Source organism: Tamandua tetradactyla, chromosome 10 (genome assembly GCF_023851605.1).
Source record: "Tamandua tetradactyla isolate mTamTet1 chromosome 10, mTamTet1.pri, whole genome shotgun sequence".
In the NCBI taxonomy this organism is placed as follows: domain Eukaryota; kingdom Metazoa; phylum Chordata; class Mammalia; order Pilosa; family Myrmecophagidae; genus Tamandua; species Tamandua tetradactyla.
The window spans coordinates 51,493,376-51,504,333 of NC_135336.1; the positions used below are offsets into that span (position 1 = coordinate 51,493,376).

Consider the following 10,958-nt stretch of genomic DNA (forward strand, 5'->3'; position numbering starts at 1 on the left):
ATCATTGAATTTCTATTTAGGTTTATTAGAAGTAAATTCCTACAAGAACTGAATGCCAACATTTCTCAGGAAATTGGAATAAAAGATCTTTTGATGGTGTATTAGTTATGGTTCTCTAGAGAAGCAGAATGAACAGGGAACAGTCACAATTATAAAATTTATAAAAGTGTCTCACATGACCACAGGAACACAGAGTCCAAAATCCGCAGTGCAGGTTTTAAAGCTGAGGATCTGGATGAACTCCACAGGAGAGGTTCACCAGCTGAAGAAGGAACAGAGCTTGTCTCTTCCGAATCCTCCTTAAAAGGCTTCCCATTGATTAGATTAAGCATCACTCATTGCAGAAGACACTCCTCTTTGGCTGATTACAAATGGAATCAGCTGTGGATGCAGCTGATGTGATCATGATCTAATTCTATGAAATGTCATCATTGCAATACACAGGACAGCACTTGCCCAAGCAGACAAACAGGCACCATATCTTGGCCAAGTTGACACATGAACCTGACCATGACAGTCCACCCCTTGTCAACTTGGCAGCTATATATATCACCTTAAACCATACCCAATTTCCAAATAGAAACAATAAAACACATTTTATCTTTTATCTAACAATACTCAAGTGTCCTGCATATAACTGGAAACACATTAAATCTCTCCAGAATAGAGCAAAAATCTTTTGGCATTATTCATTCTTAAACTTCATATCGTACAACTTAAATAGTATAACATGAACAAAATAGCATTACAGTCCTCATTTCTGTAACTGATCATGTGGTCAAAGTTCATATTTATCACTACCTTCTTTCAATACCCATTCCATGTTCCCTTTACCCTCAGCAAGCACTTCAGCTGGCCGTGGTTCTTTGCCTGGTGGGGTGACCCAAACCTTCATTCCTGAAGTTTCAGAGCCATTGATAGTCCTGCCTGGATTGGGTTGTTGCAGTTTTCCATTGATTTTAATCACAGGGCATGGTAGTACTAAAAGATGCCCTAGGGGATCTCCTATATTCCAAGAAAACTCTTCTTTACCCCTATTACATAGTTGCAGTCCTACTTCCCCCTGATAGTCAGGTTTAATGACCCCAGACAATAATGTAATTCCCTTCTTGACTTGTTGATCCAATGGTATAAGTAGCCCAAAGTGACCAGGTGGCAATCTTAACTTCCAGGTTAATGGAATCAGTGTTGTTTCTCCTGAAGGAAGCACTCCCCATTTTGGAGCTAAAACCTGCAGACCAACAGAGCTCAGGGTCACAGGGACAGGAAGCAAAATTTTCCTAGTGGATCACTAGGGGTAATAGTGAGTGGTACCACTCCTATTTCTACACTTTGGTTCCTAGACCCATGAATCCTGGCTATGGTAGACACAGCATCATGCAGGAGACGCTGATTCAGAGCATATACAGCTTCCTGGAGAATACTACTGCAGCCTTTCAAGGTATTGCCACCTAGTTGGCACCATAATTGAGTTTTCAAAAGGCCATTCCACTATTCTATCAATCCAGCTGCTTCTGGATGATGGGGAACATGGTAAGACAGAGAATTCCATGAGCATGTGCCCATTCCCACACTTCATTTGCTGTGAAGTGTGTTCCTTGATCTGAAGCAATGCTATGTGGAATACCATGACGATGGATAAGGCATTCTGTAAGCCCACGGATGGTAGTTTTGGCAAGGAAAGTTTGTGTGCAAGGAAAGCAAACCCATATCCAGAGTATGTGTCTATTCCAGTTAGAACAAATTGCTGCTCCTTCCATGAAGGGAGTGGCCCAATGTAATCAACCTGCCACCATGTAACTGGCTGGTCACCTCGGGGAATAGTGCCATATTGGGGGCCGAGTGTGGGTCTCTGCTGCAGGCAGATTGGGCACTCAGCAGTGGCTGTAGCCAAGTCAGCCTTGGTGAGAAGTCCATGTTGCTGAGCCCAAGCATAACCTCCATCCATACCACCATGACCACTTTGCTCATGAGCCCATTGGGCAATGACAGGAGTTGCTGGGGAAAGAGGCTGGCTGGTATCCACAGAACAGGTCATCTTATCCACTTGATTATTAAAACCTTCCTGTGCTTAAGTCACCCTCTGGTGCGCATTCACTTTGGACACAAATATGTTCATGTTTTTAGCCCACTCAAAAAGGTCTATCCACATACTATTTCCCCAGAAATCTTTGTTGCCAATTTTCCAATTATGGTCTTTCTAAGTCCCTGACCATCCTGCCAAACCATTAGCAGCAGCCCATATGTCAGTACACAAACCTACTTCTGGCTAGGTTTCCTTCCAAGCAAAATGAACAACCAGGTGCACCACTCGAAGTTCTTCCCACTGGAAAGATTACCCCTCATCATTGTCCTTTAAGGACACCCCAGAGAGGGGTTGTGGTGTTGCAGCTGTCCACTTTTGGGTGGTACCTGCATATCATGCTGAACCATCTGTAAACCAGGCCTGAGTTTTCTCTTTCTCAGTCAATTCACTGTAAGGAACTCCCAAGAGGCCACAGTTCTGGCCTGGAAAAGAGGGGAATGTGGAAGGAGTGGAGACCATGGGCATTTGGGCCACTTCTTCATGTAACTTACTTGTGCTTTCAGGACCTGCTCTGGCCCTATCTCATATATACCATTTCCATTTTACAATAGAGTGCTGCTGTGCATGCCCAACTTTATGGCTTGGTGGGTCAGACAACACCCAGCTCATGATAGGCAATTCAGGTCTCATGGAAACGCTTAATAGTTAAGCGTTCAGTCTCTACTAAGGCCCAGTAGCAGGCCAAAACTGTTTCTCAAAAGGAAAGTAGTTATCTGCAGCAGATGGTAAGGCTTTGCTCCAAAATCCTAAGGGTCTGTGTTGTTATTCTCCTATAGGGCCTGTCAAAGGCTCCAGACAGCATCTCTATTTGCGACGGACACTTCCAGCACCATTGGATCTGCTGAATCATGTAGGAGCCAAAGGGTTAATAGAAAACCTGCGGAATTTATTGGGAGTAACTGGCTTCAAAGTGACCTTGAGGAGGTCTGCTGCAAACAGCGAGCTCCTGGCCTTGAGCCTTATTTGGGGATAAAGGAGAAAAACATGTTCTGCAAACAAACTTGTTTTGTTCCTACTTTCACACACGAAGTATGGAATGTTCCCTTTTTGCTACCTAGATATCCGGGAGGCTAGATTGAAAGTAACAAGAGAGCAAGGGAGTAATATACTGAAAAGCAGGCCTGGTCAGCAAAAGAGCTGTGAGAAAGCTCTTTTAATAAAATCAAGCAACTGAAGCTCTTTGGGGCTGCAGTCATCTTGTTTGTCATCTGTGAGTCTGTGTGACTTATTCTGCAGGAAGTGTCCGCGTCTGTGTTTCTTATTTTGCAGGGGTTGCTGAAAGGCTGCAACAAGCCACTGACACTTCCAGCACCATTGAATCTGCTGAATCATACAGTCCAAGTGGCAGAGCAGCTTGTACAGCAGCCTGGACTTGTCACACAGCCTCCTCTTGTTCAGGTACCCACTCAAAATTAGTAGCTTTTCTGGTCACTCAACCAATGGGCCAGTGTAACACACCCAAATGAGGAATATGTTGTCGCCAAAGTCCAAATAGACCAACTAGGTGTTGTGCCTCTGTTTTGGTCATAGGAGGGGCCAGATGCAGCAACTTCTCCTTCACCTTCGAAGGGATATCTCAACATGCCCCATACCACTGGACACCTAGAAATTTCACTGAGGTGAAAGACCCCTGTATTTTTGTTGGATTTATCTCCCATCCTCTGACATGCAAATGCCTTACCAGTAAGTCTAGAGTAGTTGCTATTTCCTGCTCACTAGGTCCAATCAACACGGTATCATCAATATAATGGACCAGTGTGATGTCTTTTGGAAGGGAGAAATGATCAAGGTCCCTGCAGACAAATTATGACATAGGGCTGTAGAGTTGATATACCCTGAGGTAGAACAGTGAAAGTATATTGCTGACATGCCAGCTGAAAGCAAACTGTTTCTGGCGGTCCTTACTAATAAGCATTGAGAAAAATAGCACTTGCCAGATCAATAGCTGCATAGCAGGTACCAGGGGATGTATTGATTTGCTCAAGCAATGATACCACATCTGGAACAGCAGCTGCAATTGGAGTTACCACCTGGTTGAGTTTACAATAATCTACTGTCATCGTCCAAGACCCATCTGTTTCTTGCATAGGCCAAATAGGAGAGTTGAATGGGGATGTGGTGGGAAACACCACCCCTGCATCCTTCAAGTCCTTAAGAGTGGCAGTAATCTCTGCAATCCCTCCAGGAATCTGGTATTGTTCTGATTTACTATTTTGCTAGGTAGGAACAATTCTAATGGCTTCCACTTGGCTTTTCCCACCATAATAGCCCTCACTACACAAGTTAGAGAGCCAATGTGGGGATTCTGCTGGTTGCTCAGGAACTGGGAAAATAACTACAGAATGGGTCTGGGGACCCAATGGACCCACTGTTAGATGGGCCTGAGCTCAAACTCCATCAATCACCTGGCCTCCATAAGCCCCTACTCTGACTGGTGGACCACAGAGACATTTTTGGTCCCCTGGGATTAATGTCACTTCTGAACCAGTGTCTAATAATTCCTGAAATATCTGATCATTTCCTTTTCCCCAATGCACAGTTATCCTGGTAAAAGGCCATTGGTCTCCTTGAGGAAGGCTTGGAAGAAGATTAACAGTATAAATTTGTGCCACTGTAACAGGGTTCCCCTGCAAAGGGACCTGGTCTCCTCTTCATTCAAGGGGCTCTGGGTCTGTAAACTGTCTCAAGGCTGGAAATTGATTAAGTGGCCGTGACTCTGTGTTTTTGTAATTCAGGTTAGACTTCATTCACTTGACCTAGAACTCTTTTGTTTATACAGCTCGAAGAAGAATAAAGTAGACTGCACTTCCATTGCATTTTAGGTACCCCATGATTTACTAGGCAATGCCGCAACCTCTGCAAGTCATATAATTTTGATGCCTGCTTTGAGTTTGCTGTCTATTAAAATAGCCACGTCTACAGTGTCTTTGGTGATTAAGTGCTGCCACCTGGCTTCTGCCAACTCAGGATCCCATCATCTCCACTGTGTTTAAGGATTCCAGCTCAGCGACAGCAATTCCCACAGTAATATCTGACCTACAGAGAAGTGCAACCACAGAGATCTTCAGGGATGATGGTACTAGTCTCACAAATTTATTTCTCACTGTTCTGGTAAAAGGACCATCCTCTGGACATTCCTGGGGTGTAAGAGGAGGCATTGCATGATAAATCCACTCTAACATTCCAATCTCTCTAAGCCTCTGGATTCTCATCTATATTATGCCAAATGCCAGGACAGTTCTGGCATTTCAACCTCAGGTAATGTTGGCCACCTTTTGATCCATGTTTCAACTAACCATCTAAACAAACTGTTATAACCTTTTCTAACCACTCAAGCTATATCATTGAATGAAGAATCTCTGCTTAGTGGGCCCATATGAATAAATTCAGCCTGATCCAGCCTTACATTCCTCCCACCATTATCCCACAATCCTAGAATCCATTGTCACACATATTCCCCTGATTTCTGTCTATATAAATTGGAAAACTCACTCAGTTCTTTTGGAGTATAATGGACCTCCTCATGTGTGATACATTGTACCTCACCTTTAGGGGCCTGTTGGGACTTTAGTCTAGTTATAGGTCTGGAAGAGATGAGGGGTGCTGGGGTTGGGTCATGAAAAGAATTAGAAATATCTTCCAAGTCATTTGCTTCAGAGTCTTCATTTGCAGTTTCATCTGGTGAAACAGGGTTAATCACTCAAGGAGTAGTACTTTCAGGAGGAGGTTGGGTGGCCAACTCCTCAAGGCAGGCTGGAGATGGGGCAGTTATGTCCTCAGGGCAAGCTATTACAGGTTATCTAGAGAAGAGTCAGCATGAACTAGGGTTTCAACCTCACCCCCGACATAATCAATCCATATGTCACCATCCCATTTTTCAGGGTCCCACCCCTTTCCAATCAATGCCCTCACTTTAACAGCAGACAACATGTAGCATTGAGATTTCAGTTTACGTTGTAAAGTTGCTACTCTAACAGTAAGATTCTGAGTCTGATTTTCATAGATCTCAAGTCTACAGCTACAGGAAATAAGATTTTCCTTCAGAATACTCATAGAAACATCTACATTTGTCAGACAGCACTTAAGCCTCTTGTTTGAAGACTTAAGCCCATTCCTTTCACTCCTTAATGTAGCCAGTGTTTCTAACAACAACCAGCCAACATCTCTTATTTCCACAAAACTCTGTAAAGGTGTCAAAGACATTATCCCCCAGAGCTTGGCTTTGTACAAGCTAAGCATTAGGAGAATCGAATGGTGATATTTTGACTATCTCTTTTCCCAATGCACTCCATGGACTGGGAGTGTCATTCTGATTATGGAAATCAGAGTCCTTAGTGCCTTTGAGTCCAGTCAGTGTAGAAATCCATTCATAAAAACCCATTTTTAAGATTCTGTTTTTTAAGAACCACTCCTGGTACCAAGATGTATTAGTTAGGATTCTCTAGAGAAGCAGAATGAACAGGGAACACTCACAATTATAAAATTTATAAAAGCGTCGCATACTGACCATGGGAGCGCAGCATCCAAAATCTGCAGGGTAGGTTGTGAAGCTGACGATTCTGATGAAGGGTCTGGATGAACTTCACAGGAGCGGCTCACCAGCCGAAGCAGGAATAGAGCCTGTCTCTTCTTAATCCTCCTTAAAAGGATTCCCGTGATTAGATTAAGCATCATTCATTGCAGAAGACACTCCCCTTTGGCTGATTACAAGTGGAATCAGCTGTGGATGCAGCTGACGTGATCATGATCTAATTCAATGAAATGTCCAGCTGATGTGATCATGATCTAATTCAATGAAATGTCCTCATTGCAACAGGCAGGTCACCACTTGCCCAAACAGACAAACAGGCACCACAACTTGGCCAAGTTGACACACGAACCTGATCGCTATGTCAACACGATGACAGCTCGCTAGCAGAATTGCTGGGACTTACATGAACTCACTCAAACACAAGTTTGCCACCACTATAGAGTTAAATGTGATATGAGTCTCCAGGATATACAGTGTTTTAGAAATTAAAGACATCCCGCTGAAGTCCATTTCAAAGGAGCCACACTGTCTTATTACATAATACATTTACAAAGCCACATTGAAGAACATAAAAGCAGTTAAAATGCTTATAATTTGTTTTCTGTTTAAATGACTGTACACCATGACTAAAATTCCTTGTAAATTTTTGAATATTATACACAAATATTTTAAGGAGTTTTCTAGATTCTAACAGCTCAAGTCATTTAAACAATGGAGCATGATGTATAATCAATACGCTGCTGGATTCAATTTGGTAGTATTAGGTTGAGGATTTTTGTATATATATTCTTAGGTAATGGGTCTGTAGTGTTGTATACCTGGTTTTGCTACCAGAGTAATGCTAGTAATGTGATAGTTTCCTGTTGCATTCCATAGAATGTATTAGGAAAAGCTCCCTGGTTAAAATGCGAAGGACACGATACCAAGTTTAAACATTTTAAGGCAATTGTGATAACAGAAAACTTTATGCACTAAAGAACTCATACCCATATCTAACTGCACAATTTTTTGACTTTTTTAATAAGAAGAAATCATATTAGCAAGAGAACTTCACCTTAACATATCCCTTTAATGTTTTAGCCAGTGAATCTATGACTTTCTTATTTCTAAGACTGTAGATAATTGGATTTATAAAAGGAATTATGACAGTATAAAATAGGGAATGAATCATATCTTGATCATCTGCTTGAAGAGATCTAGGGTGCACATACATGAAGAGAAGAGGACCATAGTATAAAGAGACAGATAAGAGATGAGCTCCACAGGTGGAGAAGGCTTTCCTAAAGCCTTTTATAGACTTCTTTTTTAAGACTGTAAAAAGAACAGATGTATATGGGAAAAGAACAGTTATAATGGTGAATTGAACCAGAAAAAATAAATACTATTAGAAAATTAATAGAAGGGTCAGTACAGGTAATCTTAAACAATGGTATGATGTCACAGTAGAAGTGATGTATAATGTTGGATTTACAGAAGGTTAATCTGAACAAAAAGCTCTCATGAATTAAGGCATGAAGAAGGCCCCCTACAAATGACCAGATGGACAGCTGGATGCATAGTCTATTGGTCATAATCACTGGATAAAGTAAGGGTTTTGCATATGGCTACATAGCGATCATAGGCCATTGTAGCCAAGAGAAAACATTCTGTGGTTACACTGATTGCAAAGGAAAAAAATTGTATCATGCATGCAGATAGAGATATCATTTTGATCTTAGCTAAAAAGCAAACCAGCATCTTAGGGGTCACTGTGAATGACAGCCATTCATCCACAAATGCCAAACACCCAAGGAATAAGTAAATGGGGGAATGAAGATGAGGGTCATTCCAGATGAGAGTAATCAGTCCTATATTCCCCATCATGGTGATGAGATATACCACTAAGAATAGCAGGAACAGGGGAATTTGCCATTCTGGCCAATCTGTGAGTCCTGTGAGAACAAATTCTATCAGCAATGTTGCATTTTCCTTTTCCATGTCTTCACTGGATGTCCACTGAAATAAAAAAGAACAAATGTAAAAATAACATTTACTAAGAATTTGCAAGGTGAAAATTGGGAGATGAGAGTTGAAATAAATCATTGTTTTTAGGATGACCTTTTAGTTTGATTGGATATTTCTATAATTGGTGGAAAAGATTTTGGAGGACTGAAGAAATGGGAATAAATGTAACTATATAGTGCAAAATGTGGCGGAATTAACAGATTTAGAAAAACAGTATTCTACATGTATGCTAAATATACAGGGACACTGATGAGTTTGGGAACTAAATACTATGTGAGTGTGACATGAACTCAGCATCAGGGGTAAAGATTATTGCAGAGCTTAGATTACAAAATGAAGTGAATGTCATGTTCAGGATCTTGAAATTTATCCTTCAGGCAAAGGACAGGCACTGAAAACTTATAGAACAGGGAGCATTATTGTAAGATACTTTAAAATTAATTATGTGGTAGTGTAGAAAATAGGCTACAGGGAGGGGAAATTGGAGTCATCTGCTTGGGGAGATCTGGGGTACACATATGTGAAGTCCGGAAGCTGTTACTATTTTCTGTTTGTTCTCAAATCACATGACACAAAATAATTGCCAGTAACTTTTTGTGCTTGATAGAGACAGTGAGATACTTGATTCATTATGTCAAAAATGAAATACAAGAATATGCATTTAAAGAAATGCTTCCAAGATGATGGAAATATATGTGAAATATGTGAGGTGTCTAGTCCATGTGTGATATGATATTAGGAGTGACAAGAAAGATGAAGGGATATAATAAAACAATTGGAAATGTATTGTGACTAAGACTCAGTGATTTATGAGGCATAAAGGAGATGGTCAGTGGAGAAGAAAGGCATCACTTGGTGATTGGGTAGATGGTCATCAAAAATTGAAATTAAGAATTCAGGAGTATAAGTAAATTTATACAGAGAAATGTCTTCTATACATCCTGAAGATGTATTAATAATATGAAACTACTAGAGCTTAATATAAATAATACCTTGAAGTCATTGTGGTAGTTATGGATCCATGAGAAGAGTATAAAAAAAAAACACGAGGAAATAATTTTGATGAAGTGTGGTGTTAAAGAGAATAGTGGATATATGTTATTTATTGGGGGGTCAATATCTTGCTGGTGATCAGAGGCTACCATCCACTCTAAAAGCCAAAAAGCCCAGAAAATCACTCTTCCATTCCAATACCCCTAGAGTGAAGGGACTTGACTTAGGTTTGGCCAATCAAATCCACCTACCCAGAATTTTGAATATGGAGAGAGGAAGACAAATAAATGTACAGGGACAAAAGAGGATTGTGGTACCAAAGGCAGTCAAGGCAGCTCTATTAAGAATCCAGCAAATGCATTGTACATCCCTGCTAGTGGCATTAGCTGTATGAGCTTTGGCATCAGAAGTCGTGACTGCTTCTCCTACTGAGCTAGGTTGGGGCATTATTTTGAGTGTTGATTGACTGTCTAGCTTTCTTCTGTTTCTAAAAATTTTCCCTGGTGAATTTTCAAATTTCCCTGGCAATTCTATGTTAGAGCAAATTTCCATTTAATAAGCCCACTTATTGTTTAGGTCACCAAAGATAGTTTGTGTCACTTGAAAATTAGATTCTTAGCTGGGACGAAAGAAAGACAAAGGAGAGCCAGAAAGGTATACTGAGCAGAGTGGTCAGAAAAGCAGAAGGGAAATTGGGAAGCCTCTTGTGGAAGTAGGAGAAGAAAGATACTAAAGAAGTACAAAGTTAAGTACAGTATCAAATGCCAAAATAAAAGTTCTGATTGGATAAGTAGTGAGCAGAGATCAATGAATGTACAAAATTAAGAGATTAATAAGGGCTTTATTGAGAGCAAGTTCCATTTCCTTTTTCTTTTGTTGTTGAAGCCAGACTGTATAAATAACAGAATACAGACCATATAAATAACCCCAACCAGTGAGAAGTGAATGGGAAATAAGTGGTGCAAACAGTAGGAGAATGATACAGTATTCCATAACACTCCATGACATGCAAAAACCAGGTGGCATTTGTGTATTGCCTGTAGACAAATGTAAAATTACTTTCCTGCGGAATATTGGAGAAGAGCAGAGGGAAGGAATCTAAAGTGGAACAAAAGTAGGAAAGGAAATTTGAATCAGTGAAAAAAGGACAGAAGATAGAGGAAGAAAAATAGGCTGAAATAACTGAGATGTAGATGAATAAGTGTAGGAAAATGAACCTAGAGTGAGAAAAGAAGTATCAGAGAAAGATAAAACAAAGGGAAAGACTCAGCAGCTTGAGGTAAATGTGTCTTAGCTCTCACATTCACTAAAATTTCAGTCACTCTTGGTGATTTGATTTTTTTC

The 10,958-nt window shown here is 40.7% G+C and overlaps 1 pseudogene; it reads right to left on the reverse strand.

The window, feature by feature from the left end:
* Positions 1–7,653: 7,653 nt before the first annotated feature.
* Positions 7,654–8,594, reverse strand: LOC143647665 (olfactory receptor 5H8-like; annotated as a pseudogene).
* Positions 8,595–10,958: the final 2,364 nt, after the last annotated feature.